The 23,700-nt window shown below is 40.5% G+C and overlaps 1 protein-coding gene across 1 annotated transcript in view; it reads right to left on the bottom strand.

Annotated features, from left to right (window-relative positions):
- KCNQ1 (potassium voltage-gated channel subfamily Q member 1) overlaps positions 1-23,700 on the bottom strand; it is a 375,374-nt gene that overhangs the window by 182,490 nt on the left and 169,184 nt on the right. The window lies entirely within an intron of this gene.

Genomic DNA, 23,700 nt, shown 5'->3' with positions numbered 1-23,700 from the left:
ATATTTTTCTATACATAAAATGCTATATTTTATTTTTATTTATTTTATTTATAAAATAAATTTATTTAAATAAATAAAAATAAATAAAATTCTATATAAATTAAGTTTGTATCTGAAATAATATAATTTGCTTTGTGCTCTCATTTGCTTAGCTTCCCATCTGCTTTCCAACTGTTACCTCAGTGTTCTTTATGGAAATGCATCACTGATGTTTTTAAATCATGGAAGAGATGTCTAAATCCAATAAAAGTAGCAAAACACCTGCAGAAAAACTGTAATTCCAAGGATCTTTAAGATATATCACCAAGCATGTTCCTGAGAGTTCTTTAAACTTTTTACTCCTCCTGGCCTAAGTGGAACCTTCTTTATTGCTCCTCTCTCTAGTAAATGCTTCTAGTATATGAAGCAGAATATTAGCAGTGGGGAGGATCCCACTGAAGATGAGAAAAACAAAATCTGTTCTGAGACGTCTAGGATCCTTTGCTCTCTCATTCTTATTCGATAAATAGGCTAAAGTGTCACCTATTTGTTAATAATCTGTCTGATCTTAGGAATTTATCCATAGTTATGGCAATGTGTGCTTAAATTCTAATACACAATCTGAAATTCCTGTGTTCTAGGATTGGTAGCCTCCCTGGCAATGAATAAATATTCTTGATAAGACACATTTCTGTTAGTTATACTTTCAAGGCCAAATGTGGCATGCTTCCTAATCCAAATACTATGTTTAGGGAAGACATAATGCATTTATGTGTTCTCTGTTTTTGCACTCCAGTATTTATGAGCACCATTACTCACAGTATTTTAATACAATTATCCTCCTAAATACAAGCAGGATAAGAGACATTAACTTCAGTGTGCCAGTAAGCAATTGTAGTAAACATAGGCTTGAAATTTTGCTGATCCAAGACCACCAAAGAAGTCTATTGTGAAAGATGACTCTGAATATAACGTGTAGAGCCTCAGGAATCACAGTACATAGACAACCACATCTTTACTAAGTTAAACTGTCACAACATTATCAGCTAAGTTTAATGTCAGCTCTTCCACTCAGGAGGGGCAGCACCTCCATCCTCCCCTTTTACTTCATCCTTTTACAGTTCCTAATTCTTTTAATATTTCCAGCTGCATATGAACTTATAATTGTAGTCATTTCTGTTAACTAAAAAATCGAATTAAAATACTACCCTACTTTTAATGAAGTATTTTCTTTTGTTTAAGGAAGGGATTCCAACTTAATCGCTACTTTCTACTGGTGGTTCCCATATAAGAGAGGCATCCACCTTTTGCTTTTATTATGTCAGTGCTATGTTGCTTCTTTATGTGTCTTCTTTATCAAATTGGCAGGAAGACAGCTGTGGAAGGTCACAGGGTTCTGTTCTAATACTTATGTGTTCAGCCTTTGTGTAAAACAACTTCAGTGAGAACATAAAGGGGATGCTTATCAAATTTACAGTTAACATCAAGTTAGTGGGATAGCTACAAGTAGAAGTCATAATCCAGATGTAAAACAATCTTGACAGACTGGAACAATAGACTGAAATAAAATAGATAAAATTCAAAACAGATACATGTAAAATATTGTATATAAGTAGTAAAAATCAAAGGTATGGGTTTAGAAGAGGGGAAATGGCTTATAGGATCAGAAGCTGAATATAAGCTGACAGTACAGCACGACTGCTAAAAGGCTTATGTGATCATCTGAGGATGCATTCAAAATGTATCATGGGAAGTAATAGTTCCATTATATTTTGTGCTTTCCAAATCCTATACGGAACAAAAAAAGCTGGCCCTTTTAAGCCAAGAAAGAGAATGATAGGGATATACATTATTGTGGGCTTCAAATGTCTAAAAAGTTGTTATACAAATGAGGAAACTGATTTGCTCTCTGTTTCTTCAGGGGGCAGGTCTAGAATCAAAGAATAGAAATGGAAGAGATTTTAGTAATAAGCTATCAGGGGTTTGTTGGTTCTTCACCACAAGTATTTAAATAGAAGCTGGGTTGTTATATTTCTGGGCTGCTATTTCTTTTGTCCTGTATAGCAGATTCTGCACTGATCAGGAATTGGACGAGATGACAGCTAAGATCTTTGAGTCTAGAGTGAGGAAGTGGAATTAGTGAAAATCAACCTCCTATTGCAAGCAGCACCATCCAATCTGCAGTGTTAGCACATGAGCCATCATTTGTAAAGCATTATATTTCACTGAATCTACAAGGAGAGGCAGTCATACTTATTCTCAAAATACTGAGATTGGGTAATAGTCAAAGGTTGGATTTTGCTACATACAGTTAACTGGACAGAAAACAGTGCATAGCATAATCAGTGCTTATAGCATTATTGGGGAGGAAATGGAAAACATGGAGGGGGGAGTAAGGAAGAATATGGTAAACCCTGGAAACTGGAGCAGAATACATAAGAATTTTTTGTTGCAGGCTCCACTTATTCGAACTATACTAAACTAAAATGTTCATAAAATCTGCTCTTCATCAGTTTTTTTGATGTCCTGTCCTCCCTTACCTCTGTAGATGACAGTGACCACATCCACCCATCCTGCTGAACTGGCCAAGGAATCTGAGGATAGCTATGAGCATTTGAAAGCATTTGGGCTGGAAGGAATTTGTGGGGTTGTGAGGACCCCCAAATGTACCATTGAATATTAGCCCCAGAGAGGACTCATGGGCTTCCTTCTTCAAGACCACCTTCCAAGTCAGCAGAGAGAACATTTACTTTATAGCCACACAATCTTCAAGTTATGCTTCCAAACAAAAGTTACCTCCTGTAACTTTTATCACTTGTAAAATGGTTATGGAGGTACAGGCCACTCACGGCTGCTGGACTGCATCCAGTCCAAGACTGATCTCAGTTCTTAACTATTTTGGATACTCAGTGTTTTATGCCCCAGCAAAAGGCCCACTACCAGCCCCTGGAAGCCTTTGAGGTCCTCATAATTCGTATGTCCTAATTGTGTGGGGGATGAGGAAAAGCAGCAGCAGTCATTGTTCACCAAGCCTTATTGGAATGGGAAGCTCTGTGGCCTGGATCCAGAGAAAGCGAGCAGGTGAACCAACAATAAACTATAAAAGGTTTTTGCTTTGCCGTTTGCCTGTATCCTGTGTAAAACGTTGGGTGGGATGGATAGCCTGCCAGGCACAAAGGAATTGTCCTTGGACAGACTATCACCCCCAACTCTAGAGCTGAGATTCCAACTCTAAAACTTTAAATGGGTGGTGAACATCCCCACTGAGCTACTCCTAGACCCAGCATTCTGGAGAAAAAGAGGGAGATTAAAACTTTTCTGAGGAATGCTGTAATAGGCTGAATGTGTATCACATGTAATAAACTGGTCAATACTCTTGTACAATAATCTTAAACACATATATGTGTGCACATACTAGCAAAGAATTAAAATGCTGTACCAGTCAGAGAAATGAATGCAATAGCTTTGTTAAAACAAGTATTAGATTCCCATGCAACTTCAAGAGATTTTAAAAGTTTACAGAACTCATTATGTGATCATGCCACTTCCAGTAATTTACAATGTAGCCGCCCTACCCCGGACCCCCACAATTCAGATTGGTTTTATACAGATCTTATCTGTGTGTGCAACGTTCTTAACCCTCTCCTCCTCCATCTCCCCAAAATCCCGAGTCAACCTTTTGATCTTTGCAATATTAGCTGTTGTTAGCCTAAGAATTATCCTGCTGAGGGATAGATGTTTTGGAAAACTTACTTTAAAATGCTACATGATACAGTTAGGAGGCTGAGTCTAAAATATGAAATGCTAACTTTCATTTATATGACATGCTGTAGCATTTACATAAATAAACGAGAGTTAGCTTATGTTTTTGATATTAGATACAATGCCCCTTGGAGAAGCCCTTGCTCAGCTCTTTTCTTCTGGCCTTGACTAAATAAATCTACATTTTGACTCAGATTATGCTGCCACGTAAGCAGTTGGAAAGTTAAGTCTTTGTTTCCAAATGTTTCCAAAGTTGGAACTTCTGGTCGGTCCTTCCTTCCTTCCTTCCTTCCTTCCTTCCTTCCTTCCTTCCTTCCTTCCTTCCTTCCTTCCTTCCTCCCTCCCTCCCTCCCTCCCTCCCTCCTTCCCTCCCTTCCAGAATAAAAAAAAGGGGCAACTAAAAGCAATTTTTACTACCTTTCAAGAGGCACATGTGACTATTTAATTTCCGGTTCATTCCAGATGGCAAGATGAGCCACAAGACTCCGAGCCTTCAGTTGCAATACACATGAATGGTCTTTAAAATGACTTGCCAGCACAGCTGTCTGGCAGGACTAAGAACTGTTTTTATATAAGCAAGGCTGAATCCACCAACAATCTATCATGTGGAATGCGCCTGCTGGGGAGAAAAAAATTATAAAGCTAAGAAGTTGCAGAACAAGATCTCAGAGAAGGAAAACAAGCTTTAAACAAAAAGATAAAGTTAAACAATGACAGAGAAGAAACAGCAGGCAATTTTTTGGAAAAGATGTCAGAGAGAATGAGCAAATGCTTCCAAGTGAGAGACTTTAATTCCCATATAATGCATATAAGTCCAGGATGTCCATCTTCTTTTCTAACATCTTTCCGCACAAAATGAGCTCAGATGGGCATTTAATGCTATAACTACTGCTTCTGGAAAAGTCATCACTGCCTATATGAATGGTCATAGCAGTGGTTCTGGGGTGACATAATATTTTCCAAAATGAGATACATAAAAATATGAAAAATAAGAAAAATACAACTGAGCCATGGACTTAAGAGCCCCTCTTGTTTCACCCTGCACACCAACAAAGTTTGTACTCTCAGAATATAAATAACATTAAAAATGTTGAGTTAAATTGGATAAAGCAGTATTCATCCTGGGATGATAGGAATTGAATTGATCACCTGAAGCAAAACAGAAAAGCTATCCTTGCAAATGATGTAATATTTGTAAGAATAAATAATCAATGCACTTCCTAAGAAAATAAACTCCTTGTTAAACTGTTTCCGAGCCGGTTCAAATATTGTATTTTTATACATATAGGAGTAGGAGCAGAGAAGTGTAAGCTGGGATAACCAAAACAGTTTTGTTTTACTATTGCTAACCAGGTCCTGTTCTATTTTAGAAGCAGCATTTTCTAGGGAAACAAAGGAAACAATGGATATTAATTACTGCAGGCTCATTGGCCGCACAACTTACATGCATCTTTGATTAACTGGCTTAAGCAAAGCTTAATATATCAAAGATTGTAATTAATTCACAACAATGATTCAGTACCATTATCCAAAACAATGTTCTCAGCAACTGTATGTAATAACCAATTCCAAAGGTAATTTGCACACATAGTTTATAAAGAGCCTGTAGCTCTTTTAAACATATGTTTCTTTGATTATAAACAGCTGATGTACTACAGTAGGTTCAATTTTTCCAAATAGAGTTCCAAGAAAGAAAAAGAAAAAGATTACATTTACAGCATAATGAGATGGACCAACTCACAAGCTAACCCCACATCATCAATTTTATGATATGCTGTCTAATTTCCAGAGTGCTAAACTGCAACTGTTTAGAAAGTTTGGCATCACGTACCCCTTTTGCAAAGCACATAGCCCATGATTAGAATATATCCATTATGACTGACTGACTGAAGTGGCTTAAGAGATTCAGGCAATAAAAACTTTTCATGAAGAAATGCTGGTAGTTTGAACAATATGTCCCTGCGAGCAAACATCAAGGGACAGACTTTCTAAATATCTAGTGCACAAAGGCACTCCACTCCTGAGCAGGGCACACATCCCCCTGTATACCACAAACACTATGCCAGCAAGTTAGATTCCTCACCTGTGACTTAGATTCTCCCCACTTGCCTCTTAATCATAGTTGCTGATTGGCAAGATACGGAAAAGGATGGAAAGGACAGGGGAGAAAGCCAAACCAGCTTAATTTATTACCTTTGGCTTTCTCCTCCTTTTATGCATAGGTAGCCTCTCTCTCTCTCTGTTCTCTAGAAATGGAGAGCAGTTTCAAAACCCTAAATCAATGCAGTATGAAATAAATACATAAGCCTCACAGCAAAGAGAAAGTCTTGCATGGTTCTTCTCTCTCTCAAGAAACACTAATTTGCTAATGAATGCAGCTTCCTATTGCTATTGTGATTCATCAGGAAGTAGGAAGAGATTATGAAAAACTCCTATTTGAAATGTTCAAAACTGAGTCCTTTGCCAGTCTTGTGTAAATAGAAGCAATATTAAAAAAACTCCTAATGATTACAGTTTACTTCCTGGATCAATTAAGATTCCACTGTGAGACTTAGGTGGGACTCACATATATAGACAAGAGGTGCATTGATTTAATGCATGTGCAAAGTAGCCCTGGTGAAAATAATCTGGGAAGGCATCTTGTAGCTAAAATAGGCCAACAGTGTAGAGAGCACCAACATAAAAATATGGTGTCTTGCCCACGACATATTTCATATAGTTTATTTATCTTTCATCCCAAATAAAACTAGCAATTTCTTTTATGACAGTAAAGTTACACGGTGATATACCTGTAACTGAAGTATGAACAAATGAAGTTCAGTACCAAAAAGAAAATTGCCACAGGAATGCTGCTAATGAACAACCTTGCCAAGCTGCATAGAATATAACAAGCCTAGCTAAGAGTGACAGAATGAGAGCAAAACTAGAAATTTTTAGACTATTCTAGAAGAGAGATTTATTTGTTTTAACCCAAAGAGACTGTTATTTTAAAAACTATTTACGAGAGCTGTACAAAGCTTCAAAGGACTATTTCATTTTGATGAAGGTTCCAAGGAAGCATCTTCTCAAAACTACACTGGAAAACAACATGGTCCCCTCACTTCGCTTGCTTCACTTCACTCTATTGTGGTGCCCCTTTCAGCCTATCCCATAGAACCTGCACTATGGGGTAAAACTGAGAGGTGCAGTTCACCTCCTTTAGACTGCTCCTCAAGTTTTGATGAGCAGTTTACTGTGGTGGATAACATTGCTCATCTCCTCCAGACTACTCACAAACAGCTTCACACACTGAAGGTCTCCCTGTTTGAATAGCTCTGGCACAGGGTGGGAATGATCCCACAGGGTGTCCCAAAGCCATCCAGCCTCCAGCCAAAGCCACCCAGCCTTCAGCCTTCCTGGCATGTTCAGAAGGTCTTCCAGGCTCCGAGGCTTTGGTGTACCCTGCAGGCAAGTTAGAAGCTACTCGGTCTGGAAGCACAATGGCCAGCACTGGAAGACAAGGCTGAATAGAACCTTTTCCAAAAAAATTGGAGCAGTGTTTCAAGGCCATCCTAATTGCTTTGTTGAAGTGAATGTAGTGACTTCTTTGCTTTTCTGAAGTGAATCTCTTCATTTCTAGGGTGCAAACTGATTCACTGAAGCAAATCTAAGGGTTTTTTTCACAGAGGCCTAATATTTAGCACTCATACATAGTAAAAAAGGCTATAATTTGTCAGACTTACTACAGAAGCATTTGGTAAGGCTGATTTTCACTCTGTCCTTTCAATCAATGTCCTTCCTGCACTAGGTGGTGTCAGGGGTCACAGTAGAAAGTTGTCATCTTCTTTCTGCCAAGATAGTAGTTGTGTGCTTAAAACTGCTGCCTAAGGGACACATATGCATGGTGCATGTTTTCAGGATTTTTGAAGAATATAATGGATAAACACTTGGAACTATGGGTAGTTACTGCACCCCTCTCTAAGGCTGACAAGGATGATTGCAGGATCAGTGTATCACCACAGCACAGAATCTGTGTCATTATCCTATTTGTTCATCCCAGGTGTGTCATTTTACTAATGTATGCAGAAAAGGTCACAGATTTACTATACACAATTTACTAGATATACAGTAATTATTTGCACATGCAAATTCAACTATTTTCAGTCAGAAACGAACATGGCATTATTAATGGAATGAAGCTATCCAGTGCAAAATATACGTGGTGGAATTCAGCGCCGCCGCTGATTCCCAGGAAGGATGGGGCATGCTCCAGGCAGATAAGAGGATTCACAGTCCGGAGTCTGTTGCTGGGAAAGTTAAGAGGTTCAAGGTAGCTCCGCCCTGGAGTCTCACAGGTTATTCACCCTTAGGTCAGTTAGAGTTGCTTTAGTCTGGCAAGATTCTGTCTGTACAGTGAAAGCAATAAAGAACTGGAGTTTGGAACATACTGACTTGACACTGTTCTTGTGCCGACCCTGACAATATAATAGCTTTTCAAATAAGGCCATTTCAGATTACAAGTTGTCTGGAGATGTCTACTAATGTTTAATTTTAAAGTTGTCATACAATATGCATTTTTTCTAAAGCAATACTTGGACATATTAGCCAAGAGCAACAGTACAAAATATAAGAATGGGTTTGAAACTCATGCATATAGAAATTGATGTTTGTTCTGTCCAAATTGTCCAAAAGCCAACACAGAGGTAGACCTGTTTAAGCCTCTTGAAATCAAGGGGGTATAATGATTAACTTCTTCTTAGACTTTGACCCTGGCAGTTCATCTTCCAAAGATAAAGCCTCCTTCAACTAGAGCTTGGTTTCTGGAGGCTACATGAATGTGTTCAAGTGGTTTTCTACGTTATACTTTGGGTATCCTAATCTTTATTTCTTCCTCTTCTGGGTTTGCTGATTCCTGGTGGGACACATCATAACTTCTGGTTAATGATTCTGTTCCTGGCAGTAAGGTATAAAAACAAGTGATCTGTTTTGCTGAAGTTGAAGGCCTAAAATCAGCTTTACTGCTGATTTGTTGACACTGCACACATTTCAACTGCCTCTTCTGCATACTTTGTTATTTGCCCATCAATTGCAGAGAGATGGCAAAGATTGACTTAGCAGACCTGAACAGTAAAGTGTTAATAATAAAAAAAACCAGTAATATATGGGTAAGTGAAAAACTGCCACATTCTTGTAACACCCACACAGGTGATGGCCAACAGAAGCACAATCAAATCTGTTAGACCATTTGTTAAAGGATCTAGACCTCAGTGGAATACTTTTATGCCTATCATTTCTTTCCTTTTTTTGTCTTTTTGGTACTTCATGCTCTGTGATTCACACACACAAACACACACACAGAGACACCAGCCTGGCTTATCTCAACCACCTAGTGATAAAGCAAAATGAATCAGTGAGTGAAGAGTTGCTGCTAATGCAATTTTAATTATGTGTCTAATAACATTTCCTTAAACAAATTTTTAAAAAGGTATGATTTGCAGTGAGTTCCTTGGAGAAAAACACACCCTGACCATGACCTGATTGTTTCCTGTGGCTATGCCAGGAAAGGATACACAATAAAGTGAAGGGGTGGGAGGTGGGGAGGTAGGTTGTGTTCTGAAGCTATATTCCAGTGCATACATTAAATACATATTTTAAGGAGTAGTTTAAAGATATTGATAGGAATTACAGTCAGAGTCTTTGCACATTAATTCAGAAATAAACTTGATTGAGACTGGATTTTCTTCCAACTGCAATTCAATGGGCCAAATAGTATTTGAAATGATAGTTTCCGCCAACGTTGGCCATAATCAGAAAGTTTTAAGATATATGAGGTGTCTTGTGCATGAGAGAAATAGACTGCACGTGACAGAGAAAATCCTCCTATATGAGTACAGTGTTTTTCTTCATAAACCTTACCACAAAGTATGTGTATTTTGTGCTTACCTATGAGTGAAATCCAATGCCACAGCTTTCCACTTCTGTTAACTTTCTTTTCCCTGCCCTATGTGCCCCCAAGATCTGCACTGAAGATATGGAAGACTTTTTGGATCAGTTTTTGAGGGCTTGGGTCACAGCAGAATGAGTGGAAATTGCTCCTTTCTTAATTCCCCTGCCAAAAGCAATTCTATCATTGGAAAAATCTCACTGGGTCTCCTTAGTATGGTTGAACTACACTGATTTCAGTAGATCTTGTGCATCTTTAGATTGCACCTGCTATATGACAGCAAAGAATCTCATATAGTCTTAAAAGCTGATAAATATTAGCATGACATCTATTTTCATAGATGAGACTTCCTTTCAGATACATGCAGTGGAATTCATAGTTACCAGATACTGTACATATAAATATCAGCAGAAAGAATACTGCCTCCCCCCATCATTGCTATTTTAATGTGTTTGAGGTGACTTTGCTGCACAGTTCTTAAAAAGTTAGGTGTAGTTGGATTTAGCATTTGGATGAAAGACCAGGAAACCCTAGGGCTGTGAGACAGACTGGGAAGTTAAAGAAACATCCCCAAAGAAGACAATGACTAACACTGCTGTACTGTTGCCAAGAAAACTACATTAATATGTCCATGAAGTCACAAGGAGTTAAGCTCAAATCAAAGGAGCCTTTACTTTTTAAAAAAAAAAAGTTTTAGAATGTAATCTTGGGGGAGGGGGAGGGTTTTGCCACAAAAACTTCCACCACAGTGTTTTAAAAACCCTGAAATGTAAAAAATCTTATCAGTCTGCAAATGTTTACAGAAAGAATTTTTAAAAACCAGAATGATTCCTGCTTCTGCTTCTTCCATTTATATCAAATATTTTATTTAAAAATGCATTCCAGGTTAACATGATCACAAAAAGACACAATTCTAAATAAACAATTCTAAAGGCCATATTTTTTTAAAAAAACCTAAAAAACTATCAGATGAAAAACTTTACCGTTGTGAAAGTAACAGTGCAATCCTATGCATTTGTTTTTAGAAGAAAGTCTAAAAGATAAATTTCAGTTCTGCTACATAAATCAACTTCTTAATCTCAGAATTCCCTGCTATAATGGGGGCAACATTTTGTTGCAGATGACTACATCATTAATGTAAAATATAAAGCACTGTAAAACAGACTTCTAGTTCTCTGAAGCAAGCTCTTCAAATTAATTTCCCCCTTCCTCTGCTTTTCACTAACCAAACTCTCTTCTAGCTCAGGTGTGTGTCAAGAGGAATTGTTTTTAGAGATATCTTCCCAAAGATATGGAAGTGTTCTGGTCTTCCTTCTGAGAGAAACTGGTTTTTCAGGGTCTCTCTCCATGACCCCACTATATTATCATTATCATCAGTATTATTATGAATCTCTAAGCCTTTGTGCATTTCTTTTATACAGTTTTCACTTTCCGCTTTCAAAAGCTTTTTCTCTGGGCTACAAGACTCTCACCCACCTTTGTACAATGATTATACTGCTATTGGAAATCTGGGGATAGTAGTGCTACATGAACATGAAAGGAAAAGCATCTTCTATTGCCATAAAAAAAATTACTCAAGCTTTTAATGAATGCTGTGTTTTCTGAGAGGAAAGAAAGAGGACTGGGATGAATGTGGCTGTGACATACCTTCAACCAGGAGCAGGTGTGCATTATTGTTATGTTCCTCTACTGAGATAAACTCTTGATTTTAATGATCCCCAATAGGCTTCAGAACCAATGTTCCCACTGCCATCAGCTGCATATCAGCTACAATATCTGTTTTGCCATTTTTTCCCCACATACTTGAAAACAGACGGAGTGTGGGGAGATGTTTACTCGGCCCTTGCCCCTCCTGCCTCATTAAATCAGCCAGGATAGGACTGGCCCCATGATTAATCTTGGAAATTGGTAATTTTTTTTATGCCAATCTCAAAATACTCCATTTCTGTAAAAAGTGATCAATACGATGGTGACCCTTCAGCTCCACATTCAACTGAATGATATTGATTTTCTGGATCCATTTCAAACAGGGTTTCAGATGGAATGCACTGGTTGCTAGGTGTATCTATTGCTCCTTACTACCCAATTCCAAGGAAGTAGTTGGTATCCTCGAATATTGCTTAAGTTCACAGTAACGGACTAGATGAGAGAAAACAAGCTAAAGTTATATCAGAATCAAAGGAGGTACATTTTAGGAAGAGAAAGCTAAACTCAGCAACTGAGGTTCAGGCTGTTTTGGATATCATTGCAATCCCCCTGAAAGAGGTTTGCATTTGGGAATACTCCCTAATCTTCAGCTGTCACTGGATTCACAGACTGTGTCTGTGGTGAGGAGTGCCTTTACACAATTATGTCAAATATGTCAGCTGTGTCCCTTCCTGACCTAGTCAGGGTTAGTGATAATTATTCATGCCTTACTGGTGTGACATGATGATTATCCATGCCACGCCATTAATCTTGTCTTGATTAGTTCAATGCACTCTACAGGGCTACCATTGAAAACTGCTTGCAAGATGCAGTTGTTGTAAAATGTAACAGCTAGGTTGCTTACTGGTGAAAGGTACAGGGATCACATGATGATTGTTATTAACAGGTCTGTACCACTTACCAGGACAATTTAAGGCATTGAATGAATGACTTAGTGTCCATGTCTCCCATTATGAACCTGTCTGGTTGTTAAGATCTGCAGGAGAGGCCTTTCTGAAGAACTTCTCCCTATCAGAGAATCACCCTTCTAGCAGGTGGCAGAGGTATTTCTCCTACATTGCTCCCAAACTATAGAACATACTCCTTCAGAACTGGGTTTGGTCTCCACTCTTTCAGTGGTTAGGAAATCTGTAAATCTCTCTTTCAACAGGCTTTTAACTGTTAGATAATCCTTTATTGTTAATATTATGTGATAATATTCTGTGCACCACTCAGAATCACATAGTTTGAGTTGGGGAGCCATATAAATAAAATAAATTATGTTGTATGTTTTATTTTTTATATTGCTTTTTTGAATTTTGTTAGCTACTTTGAGTGTTCTCCAGGTCAGAAAGGTGAGGTATAAATAAAACTAATAAAAACATGCCACTTCCTTCAGTTTTGCTGTAGTTCTTTAACACTCTGAACACTACTCTGCAAAAGAGGCATGTGGCTTCGTGACAATGTTCCAACATATCTGACCAAAGAGCTGCTTCATTTAGCCATAAGGGCTGGCCAATCTGCACCATGCAAATCTGTCTGCTTCTGTGAACCAGAAGAAAGCATTTATGTTTGAGCTTGCTTCAGAGCAGAAGGGGGGCATCTGATGTCATTCAGATATCTAATGTTAGCTGGCCCAGAACCTATTAAGGCCTCAGGTTGAAGAGCAGGGGTAGGAAAAGAAGTACGTGCATTGAAAAGCAGTGTTTCCGCAATGGACAGCATGCCTGCACCTGTTCTAGGCAATACAGGGGTCAAAGTTCTGAATCACGAACAGCCTATCATGCATTTCTATCCGGAGCATCTTGTTCTCAGACAGAGCTATCCTAATAACTGGTATTTTATCTCACTAAGGAAATATCACACAAGATATTTGCTAACCTCACATCTTAAACTATCATTATAACAGATTATACAATGTGTTGAAAAAATACAGTGCAAGTAAATAACAACTCTAAGTTATTCTTCTAAAGTGATGATTTGTTTTTCAATAATTTAATCTGGATTTTAATTTCTGGAACCTATTAATGAGTAGCTAACAGACATTTGTGAGGAAACCCCTTCAAATAAAGTAAATGGTTGAGTCACCTTTATTTTTGTATGTGATTTCAGAGTTTTGGAAAGTTCACAAGTTTCTGATAGAGACACTTCCTTTTCAGCTCTGAACTAATCTATTTGCCATTGTGCCATCTCTTGCAGATCACTTCAGTGCTTTTGTTTTAGAAGAAAATTAAGCCTTTTTTTCTAGGAAAACAGTTATGAGACCAATTAAAAAGACAGATGAAAGGACTCAGATACTAGCAGTAATCTTCAATGTTCAATGTAAAGTATAAATATCTGGCTTGTAGTCAATGGTTGGTAAAACAAATGGAAAGGAAGGGGAAAATGTGTTACTAGAAAGTTTTTCACAATATTGTTAAATTTATCCTTAGTAGTTGTTACTCTTTGCTTTATTCTACTGTCACTATTTTTCCTTTGAATTTCACTGTTCCAACAATAATATCCTCTAAAAAATATGAAAGAGAAAAGATGTGTGTGTTGCCATTGGGTTAACTCTGTGTGTGTGTGTGTGTGTGTGTGTATACACACACACAGTTAATCCAATGGGCAACATTTTTATCAGAGTTCTGCAAAAGGAAAAACAGCATTTGCAAATAGGGAGGATGATTTTTTTTAAGTACTCATAATAAAACATTTTTTTAAAAGATGAAGAGTAAGTCCTCACAATGTACTAATTGAAGAGAACAAATAAGCGGTTTCTGTTTACATTCAGGAGAAATTCTCTATCTAGGGAAGAGAGTTTTCAGGTATTGCAAATTATTTACAGGAGAAAAGGGAGGGGGGTTTAAGGGATTTCTTATTAATTTTGAGGAGGACAAAATGATTCTCTGCTTCTGAATCAGGGTGACCGTGCCTTAATAGGTTCGGGACCATTTGGAACAAGCTTCTACTCTGGAAGAGTTCCCATCGAATGCATCGTGTTTATGGTGAAGTTGTGAGGATTCATTGTTGGAGGAGCAGCACTCAGCTAAGAACAGTTGCTGCTGGGAAGTCATTAAGGTTCGTCTGGGATGCCTTCCCCCTAATCCCAAATGTAAACAGGGATGGCTGTAATTATTTCAACAATGAATAAAAGAAGCTTTGCATATTTGTGAAGTCAAATTCAGATTTATTGTAACCTAAGATTTTAGCAGTGCAAATCTAGGTAGAGTTCAAACTTTGGACTGCAATTAGAAGTATACATTCCAAAACCAAACCCATTCAACCCAGTGGAGCTTACTTCTGAATAAACTTGATGAAACTTTTGTTACACTATGTAGCCCAGAACATTAGAACAGATTCTGAACATAAGCTTCATCAGAATGACGATGGACTGGAAAATTGGAAGAGGTGCCTCCCTGAAGCCCAAGGAAGCTTGCAATAATTTCCATTCATGAGCTACAGACTCAGAAAAGGATCAAAGAGCACAACATCCCAGTCTAGAGTTCAAATGTTCTAAACATATTGTGTTTCAGGGAAGGGTTAACCAGCTGAATATAAGCATGAGGCTTTTTGTTTGTTTGCTCTGTGTTCACTCCTGCTGGTAAGCAAAAGAAAAGGTATGCAGTAGCAGGCAGATTTCCTCTGTTGGCTTTTTTTGGCGTGGGGGTGGGGAGCAGCATACCAGACTTTTGCCAACCTGAGAAATCAACCACAGCTTCAAAAAAAGAAAAAGAAAAAAAAAGAACAGAGAATTCTGGTATCTACTCTTAAGCTTTTGGGAAGTCCTTGCTGGGACATCGTGAACCAGGTGGGGCAAAATCTCAAGAAGTCCACATTCTTGGCATTAATGAATGCATGGCTGTATTTCCAGCACTAGATTTTCAGATTTTCTCTTTTTCATGAGCTCTCTTTGTCTTCCCAGTTCTTCCTATGAGTGAAAGTCTCCACAGAGCCACCTCTTACAGTATTGGCAGGAAAACATTTATTGTCACTCAACAGTTGCTGTAACAGGTTAATCGTTATTTTTTTCTTTGTTTAAAAAAATGGATTTGGATCTTTAAGAGAAAGGGAAGGTATGCAGCTTTAAATTAAAAACAACAACAACCACCTAATCCAGCTATGTTCCAAAGGAACAGCTTTTCAGGGGAGGAGAATTTACTCAAAGAAAGGACCATTAACAACACGAAGAAAAATTGCTGCTAAATTTCTGTGAAATGACTCATCCAGGCTTGCCAAATTATGCTATTCTGAACCAAAGCTTCTCTAAACAATTAGAAACAAAATATTTACAATTTTCAAAATACAATTTTGTGTCTAAATAGTTAATGCAGTTAATTCTTTTGTGCGAAGCAAAGGCAGCCAGGCTCAATGCAAGTCTCATTTCTGTCTAGCTGTTACGCATATGAGCATGTACTCTTTGGCTGTACATCAAGAACAGCTGCCTGAAATGTAAAACAACACAAAATGTATCTAGTTACAATCTGGAAGAAGTAGTGCTGGACACACAATACAGATCCTTTGCTAGCAGAAAATGAAAGCCATGCCTGCCAGTTTCAGACTTCACAACAACTTCGTCGGAAAATAAAATTATCACAGAACTCTTAATAAAAAGGTAGCAGTGTCTGGGTGTTGAGATTTCAACCTTTTGCTTAAAATCTGAAACAAAGGTACCTGCTATATTCTAGAAAAGAAGCTGCAAAGGATAATCTCCCAAAATAAATAACCTAATCTGTAGCTAGCTAGGAACATACTTCCTCTACAGTAACCTACATTGTTCTCCCATAGCATAAACTATACCAGTGACATGCACTGTGGCCAATACTGCTAGTCCTTAAGGAATTTTTGTTTCATTACATTAATCAAGGTTGCATTTGTAGGTTATTCTGAGCTGGGATTCATCTTTTCAACAGCTGACAAATATACAAAAATACACCACCCAACCAGCTAAGACAATGTATCAGGAAATAATTCAGAAATAAGAGGAGATCCATCTTTTTTTTTTCTCCTAGCTGACACTTTTGAATGTAGAAGCGTGGCCAGAAGCCAACTTACCAGCTTCCCCAAGATAAGGTCCTGCTTGCTATTGAGGACCCTTTGAGCAACCTTTCTTGGGCAGGCTCTTAGTTGCATGGAGGTTTGCAAAAAAATGTTTTAGTCAAAATTAGCACAGGTGAAGTGCCTCCTAAAGCGATTGCCTCCCTCCCATCTACGGCAGGACCTTTCAGCAAAAAGTGAAGGGGAAACCTTCAAATATTCAACAAGGAGACAGTCCATTTTTGTTACTGCTATCCCTTAGAGAAAGTAGACTTGCCTGCTTCATTTTCCTTAGCCACCTCTGTCAGAACTGTCCAGATGGATGGATAAAGTACTGCCGCAGAACAATAGTACTTTTGTTGCTCAGTCCTTTCAGCTTCTGATAATAAAAACATGAAGAAAACAGCCTGACTGATAGCCTTTGGGGTAAAAGGCTGCTCACAGCACCCAGGAACACTGTACAAATAAAAGCTCATTAACTACAGCAACTGTGTATCAGAAAGGCCTGGGTTGAAACAAAATGCCAGTAATGATGCAAGATGTTCCCCAAAGAACATATTTTAAATCAACCATTAGTAGTTAAATGCTTGAAATATTCTCTTCCTAAACTCATGTACAAACCTGATAAAGGTGGACCTACTATCCAAATAATGTGGAGTTTGAATTCAGGACCTTAGATGCTGAAGCTAGAACCAGGCCAATGAACTAAGTGTATGGTTGTGAACCAGTGTGAAATGAATTCAGTGCCTTCTCAGATACTTTGCTGAGTGATCAGTTTGAATGATGTCCTTGAAAACTCAATTCTTATTGAAGATATGCCAGGAGATATATTTGGAAATCCAGGGAAAAGGATCATCTCATATATCAAAATATCACTGGACCTCCTACATTGCTTAAGGCTGGCCTCAGATGCCAGTTTTGACTTAACAGTAATAGTATCTCTCATTTGAAAGGTGATGAAAGGCCTCTAAATTGGCTAAGCCCTGGATGGGCAAACTTGGCTTGTGGCTTGCTTGTCAACACATATATTGATTAAGCAGGATTCTGAGAGAAGCAATAAAAATATTATTCTGATAAGAGGTTTTATGCATTTCTTCACCAGTCTATTGCCCAACTAAATATGGTTTAGCTTGATATCAACTAAATTTAGTTTGAAATCAACTAAATGGAGCCTCTAACTCACATTACATTACAAATTATGGAGGTAGAGATGTGTATTTAAATTTGCTCTTTCTCAGTTATATATAATGGATTTTACCTGACTTCAAGTGAAAGAAGATTATAACCTGGGAAGGAGCACAATTTAAAACCTTCACAGCCACACCCCTGACTTACACACAAATATGTAGCTTTTGATCATTTTCCTCAATGAATAAATGAACAAGTATAATGCTTTTGACTCATTTGTTTAACTGGGTTCTCTTTATCTAGTTTTAAGATTTATGCGGAAAACAGATCAAAGTTTAGGTCATATTTATGCAGAAATACTGAACATTCAAAAGGGCTCAGAAACTTTTAAACACCACAGTATTTAAGACACTGAAGTCACTGGAACGGACAGTATCTAGTCGCACGTTACAGGTGATACCATGTGATTGCTGCTAATGGCTGGACTGCTGACTTGTGTTCCTCTGTTCAGCACCCTGATGGGAAACTGGGGATGATACTTGAATAACGGTAGAACAACAGTGCTCTGAGACTGATTTAGAGTATTGTTCCAGCTTAGAAGAGATTAACTGTAACATGAGCAGGACAGAAAGGTGGACTGATACAGGAGCCTATCACTCAAGTCCAGGCTGGAGGATTTTCTATTGATAGTAAATGACTCCAGGGAAAATCTTTTAAATATACCCCAGAATTGCCCATGGGAAGACTAGACCCATATGAGGAAAACAATTAGTAGGTTAGAAAATATTAAATGGGAAGAGAAAGATCATATATTTAAACCAGAGTCTTTCAAGACATGGTACGTTGATACAGGATAACACCCGGAAAGGCCTAATTTTGGTTATGCACAATTGGATAATTTGAAACCATAATGGCTTCTTCATTGGGAAAGCAGCTTTGATTAACCATCTGCATCCTTTTCTGGGCTCCCTCAAGAGACAGTGAAGTAGAGTTGTGTAGAATTCATTACTTTAGAACAGTGTTTCTCAAGCGTGGCAACTTTTAAGGTGTGTGGACTTCAACTCCCACAATTCCTCAGCCAGCATGGGTTAGGGTAGGGAATTCTGGGAGTTGAAGTCCACACATCTTAAAGTTGCCAAGTTGAGAAACACTGCTTTAGAGGGTAGAAGGGAAGTGCCGAGTTAAAATTTAAGCATGTGTTAAAAGGCAAGGAGCTTTGCAACTGTCTGTTGCTCTCTGGGAAGTATGAATTATTTGCTGGAACTGGCCCTTTTAAAAAAGAATTCACTTGTGTCTTCCATGCTGGGAAAGAAGCAGGTTGTTAATACGATAACCAGCATCTAGTAGAGAAATATAAAATGAACTGATCATTATGATCTAAGCAAGAATCAGACATAGAGAGTATTTTAAGACACTCCCTTCTAGAAAAGCCCCAAGAGCAGATGGAGATTCAGGCAGCAGAAAATATTTTTTTGTTTTCTGAAGAACAAGCAAGGTTTATCACAATGAATAATGGATTTATTTTAGATCACTCAATATGTATAAAATATCGAGTTCTTAAAAAGCAGGCTATATGCTATATTTGTTGACCTGAAGGTAGCCCTTGATTTTATTAACTCTGATTGATTGTGGAAAAGTTAGTTAATACCAACCTGGACAAATGACTCTCTGATCCATGCATTATATTCAAACACTTCATTATTTGTTGGAGATACTGTAGTTTGGATTCCTCTGCTTAGCAAGGGTTGGACTCATGGGTTAAATGTCTTCTTTCAACTCTATGATTCTACAGTTATCAAACCACTTCCTATAAACGTGGCTGGCACATATTTTTATGGAGTCCTTGGCCACAAATCTAGACAAGTGGACCCTTCCAATCAGGTTTCAGGCCAAGTTATAATACTGAAATGGCATTAGTTGTGCTTGTGAATAAGCTCTGGAAGCCTCAGGATGGGGATGATGAATCCACCCTTGCCTTTCTGGATCTCTCAGAGACTTTCAATACTATCAATCATTGTGTCCTTCTCAACTGCCTTATGGGATCAGAGTGGGGGGCATAGTTTTATGGTGGTTCTCCTCCTTCCTCTGAGGCTGGTTCCAGATGGTATTTGTGGGGAGAGAGGTCCAGCCTAGTTCCTTGATGTGTGGGATGCCTCAGGGCTCAACTTTCTCTCCACTCCTATTTTACATCTAAATGAAACTGCTGGGTGAACTCATCTGCTGGCACAGGGTGAGATATCATCAGTATGCTATTGACATGCTATAATACTTACTTTTACTTAATATGAAGCTAGGTGAAAATAACTGCAAATTCCCAGGCTTTTAAGAGATAACTGGTGATAACCATCCCTGATACAGTAATAGCAACCATGTCTCCCTCTTCTCAGTGACTTCTTGAAAGTGAAAGAGGTCATGCAACTGAAAGAGAAGACTCATGCTTTCATGGGGGAGCAATAATTTGGAAAAAAAAGTACATGGAGAAAGTGGCTTATTGCGAGAGGACTAAGTGTCAGTCAACTCTCAGCTCCTTTTGTGGGCAAGAATTGAAGAGAGGTGGCTGTACTTCAAAATGCTTTCCAGCCAATGCTGCCTATAACGACTACCTGGATGAAAGTCTTTAGGCAAAGAGCAGTGATTATTTATATACCTTCTGACTGATACACACACACACACACACACCAAATGAACCAACCTTCATTTGGTTGTTTTGTATAACATTCATTTCAGATATTATTTAATAAATTTAATAAATCTGTGGACTCCTGGAATGCATAATGTTTAATAATGTTTGGTGCTAAGGTTTCATAAAAACTGGCACTGTGGGAGGCCCTATCTTGTAGTACCAGTAATAACTACTGCTATTACACATATAATAACAGAATATAATTTGATGGAGAGAAGAAACTTCAGTAAGCAAGCAGTAGCGTAGCAAATTTGAGACACAACAGATATTTCACAGGAAATACATGTAGAAATCCATACCACTCAGGAGATTGCAAAAACACAGACTGATACCTGAGCTTCATGTTTTGCTACAGGTACTCAAAATCTGTAGGTTATGCTGTAATATAGGTCTTAATGGCCAAGTTACAAAGCTGTACCCCCAAGATTCAAGATGGCGACTGTGAGTGGACGCTGTCCGCCACTCTAAGGGGGTGAGTCTTAGTTTTCTTTTGACCCCTACCCCCAGCCTTGGCTTGTTTGTTGAGGCTTGGGGGAGAATTGGGGGAGAATTTGGAGGTCCCTACCCCCATACCTGATGGATTGGTGTGGAGGTCAGATGGAACCCCCTGGACAGAGCGGTGGAAGGTAGCAGGCCTTAATATGCCTTGAGGATGCGGAGGCCCCTTGCCAGAGCTTGCTGGAGTTGGAGCCTCTTCTCAGCCAGAGTTGCTGCTGCCGGAACTTTTGCTGGAGCCCCCCGGACGAAGTGGGGGATGATAACAGCTCTCGGCGGCTGCAAGTTACAGTGGATCCCGGTGGCGCGGCATGGCGAACCTTAGTGAAGGGAATCAATCCAGGCGGCACCGCGGATCTCAGCGGGGGCAACCTGCGACAGAGGAAACCTCATGGTGGCAGACTGGCCTCAGTGACATGGTGGGCCTGGACGGTGGACTGGCCTTGGCGACGTGGCACAGGGCTTAGGGCGGTGGACCGGCAAACTGGCTTGGGTGACTTGGCAGGCCTGGGCAGCGCAGCAAATCGCAGTACGATGGACTGGCCTTGGTGGGCTCTGGACCGATAGACTGGCTCAGCACCACAGCGAATTTTGGCAGCGCAGCGGACCTGGGTGGCACATCAAACTTTGGTGGCACAATAGGAACCGGCCTTGGCCTCATTGTAGCAGCGGCCTGGGTGGCGTGGTGAACTTTGGGGAACTGTTTGGGATCTCCTGGCCCTGGTGCCGGTGTTATTGGGGAACGCCCTGGGAGCACCGACCCTTATTTGGCGGACTTTGGAACACCTGGATAGTGGGCGCTCTGGAATTCAGAATCAAAGTTTGGCCATCCCTCCCCAACCGTTTTAGATACAACTGGGCCATTAAGGTCCCTCCAGTGTGAATGGAGTACTCCCTCTCAGATGTGAGAGGTGTGGGAGGGAGTATGGGCTTGGATGGAGTGTGTGAGAACACTCACCCCTTGAGTGAGAGGCAGGAAGTGAGGAGTAGTGGATGGAGAGCCCCTCCTGCTGACCAGTGAGAGAGGCCGATTGGGGGCACAGTGAGTGAGTGTGGGCAGTCGCTGCGCTCTGACAGTGCCAAGAGCATGAGCTGGTGTGCTGGAAGGGCCGACCATCGACTTGTGATTGATTGAGAGTGTGTGTGATTGTATGAATGAATGGAGGAATCCCTATTTTTACCCAGCAATTTTGGGAGTCCAGGGTTGGGGGCTAATGGATCCAGAGACTGGGGGTTGTAGGGCGGGGCAGGTTATTGAGGTGGTGATGGGTCGGAGATGTTATGATGGGAGCCAGAGGGCAGGCCATTTCGGGGAAGACAACCCTGGTGTTTACTGCTGGTGGTGTGTGCCAGCCCTCTGTGCTCAAACCTAGGCCCTGGACAGCAGACTTGTGGGTGCCCTGATCTCTGGCTGTTGCTTTGTAATGCCAGGTCAATTAACAAGGCCCACCTCTTATGTGATTTGATCACGGAGGAGGGGGCAGACCAGGAGTGCATTACTGAAACCTGGCAGGAGGCATCCCTCTTTCGGAGATGTGCCTGGCCGGGTTTTGAGTGTGGCACCAGCCAAGACTTCAGGGCAAGGGGGGAGGTGCGGCTGTTGTTATCCGGGATTCTCTAATGGCCTTCAGGGGCCCTGCTCCACAAGTGGCCAGGTGTGAAACCCTGTTTTTCAAGTTGGGTTCCCGAGAACAGCTGGAGGTGTTGCTACTGTACCAGCCTCCCTGCTGCACAGCAACCTCCCTGCCTGAGCTGCTGGAGGCCATCTCAGGGTTGGCGGTGGAGTTCCCCAGGCTCATGGTTCTGGGGGACTTCAATCTGCCTTCCCTGGGGTGGGCCTCGGAAGCGGCTTGGGAGTTCATGGCCATCGTGGTGGCCATGGGACTGTCCCAGATTATTCGGGACCCAACTCAAGACAGTGGCCTCACACCGGACTTAATTTTCTTGTTGGAGCAGTGGCAATGTGGTCTGAGGGGAAAGTTACAGCTTTACCATTTGTCATGGTTGGATCATGCCCTGGTGACCTTCAGATTCTCTTATGCTGCCCCCCTCTGCAGGGAGGCAGGACCCATTCAATTGGTCCGCCCCTGGTGACTGATGGGCCTGGCAGGGTTTCAGAGGGAGCTGGGGGTTATACCCAAAGATCTGCTGCATGGTCCAGTGGAGACCCTGGCTGCAGCCTGGAATAGGGAGGTGGCCGGGGCCTTGGACAGGAGCGTGCCTGTGTGGCCTCTCTTGTCCCATTGAACCCAACAGTCCCCATGAGTTATGGAGGAGTTGAGGGTTCTGAAGAGGATTAAGAGAAGCCTAGAGCACCGCTGGAGGAAGACGAAAACAGAATCTGACCAAACACAAGCTACAGCTGCTATTAAGGCCTACCTTGTGGCAGTAAGAGCAGCGAAACATCAGTATTTCTCCACTCTTATTGCATCTGTGGAATGCTGCCTGGCAGCCCTGTTTAAGATTACCCAATCCCTTTTGGGGAAAGGGGATCCAGAAATCCATCTACAGGGCTGTGCTGAGGAGTTTTCTGGGCATCTGCAGGATAAAATTGCTCAGATCTATTCCAAATTGGACTCTGAGCATGGGACAGAGTCTGTGGAGATGCCCAAGGAATGTACTTACCCAGTTATCTGGGAACAGTTTGACCCTGTTGGGCCTGAGGAAGTGGACAGGATCCTCCGGACAGTAAATGCCACCACTTGCCAATTAGATCCATGCCTCTCCTGGCTGATGAAGGCAGCCCAGGAGGGGACATGTGGTTCGGTCTAGACAATGGTAAATGCATCCTTGAGATAGGGGGTGTTTCCGGCAGCCTTTAAGGAGGCGCTGGTGCACCCCCTCCTCAAGAAACCATCACTGGAACCTAATGTACTGGACAACTTTCGTCCAGTCTCCCACCTCCCCTTTTTGGGGAAGGTGGTTGAGAAAGTGGTGGCAGAGGATCCTGGATGAAACAGATTATCTAGACCCCTTTCAGTCAGGTTTCAGGCCCGGTTATGGGACAGAAACAGCATTAGTCACACTT

Source organism: Candoia aspera, chromosome 1, assembly GCF_035149785.1.
Source record: "Candoia aspera isolate rCanAsp1 chromosome 1, rCanAsp1.hap2, whole genome shotgun sequence".
Classification (NCBI taxonomy): Eukaryota; Metazoa; Chordata; class Lepidosauria; order Squamata; family Boidae; genus Candoia; species Candoia aspera.
The sequence above is the reverse complement of the archived record's forward strand: the minus strand, read 5'-3'. Positions and strand labels throughout refer to the sequence as shown.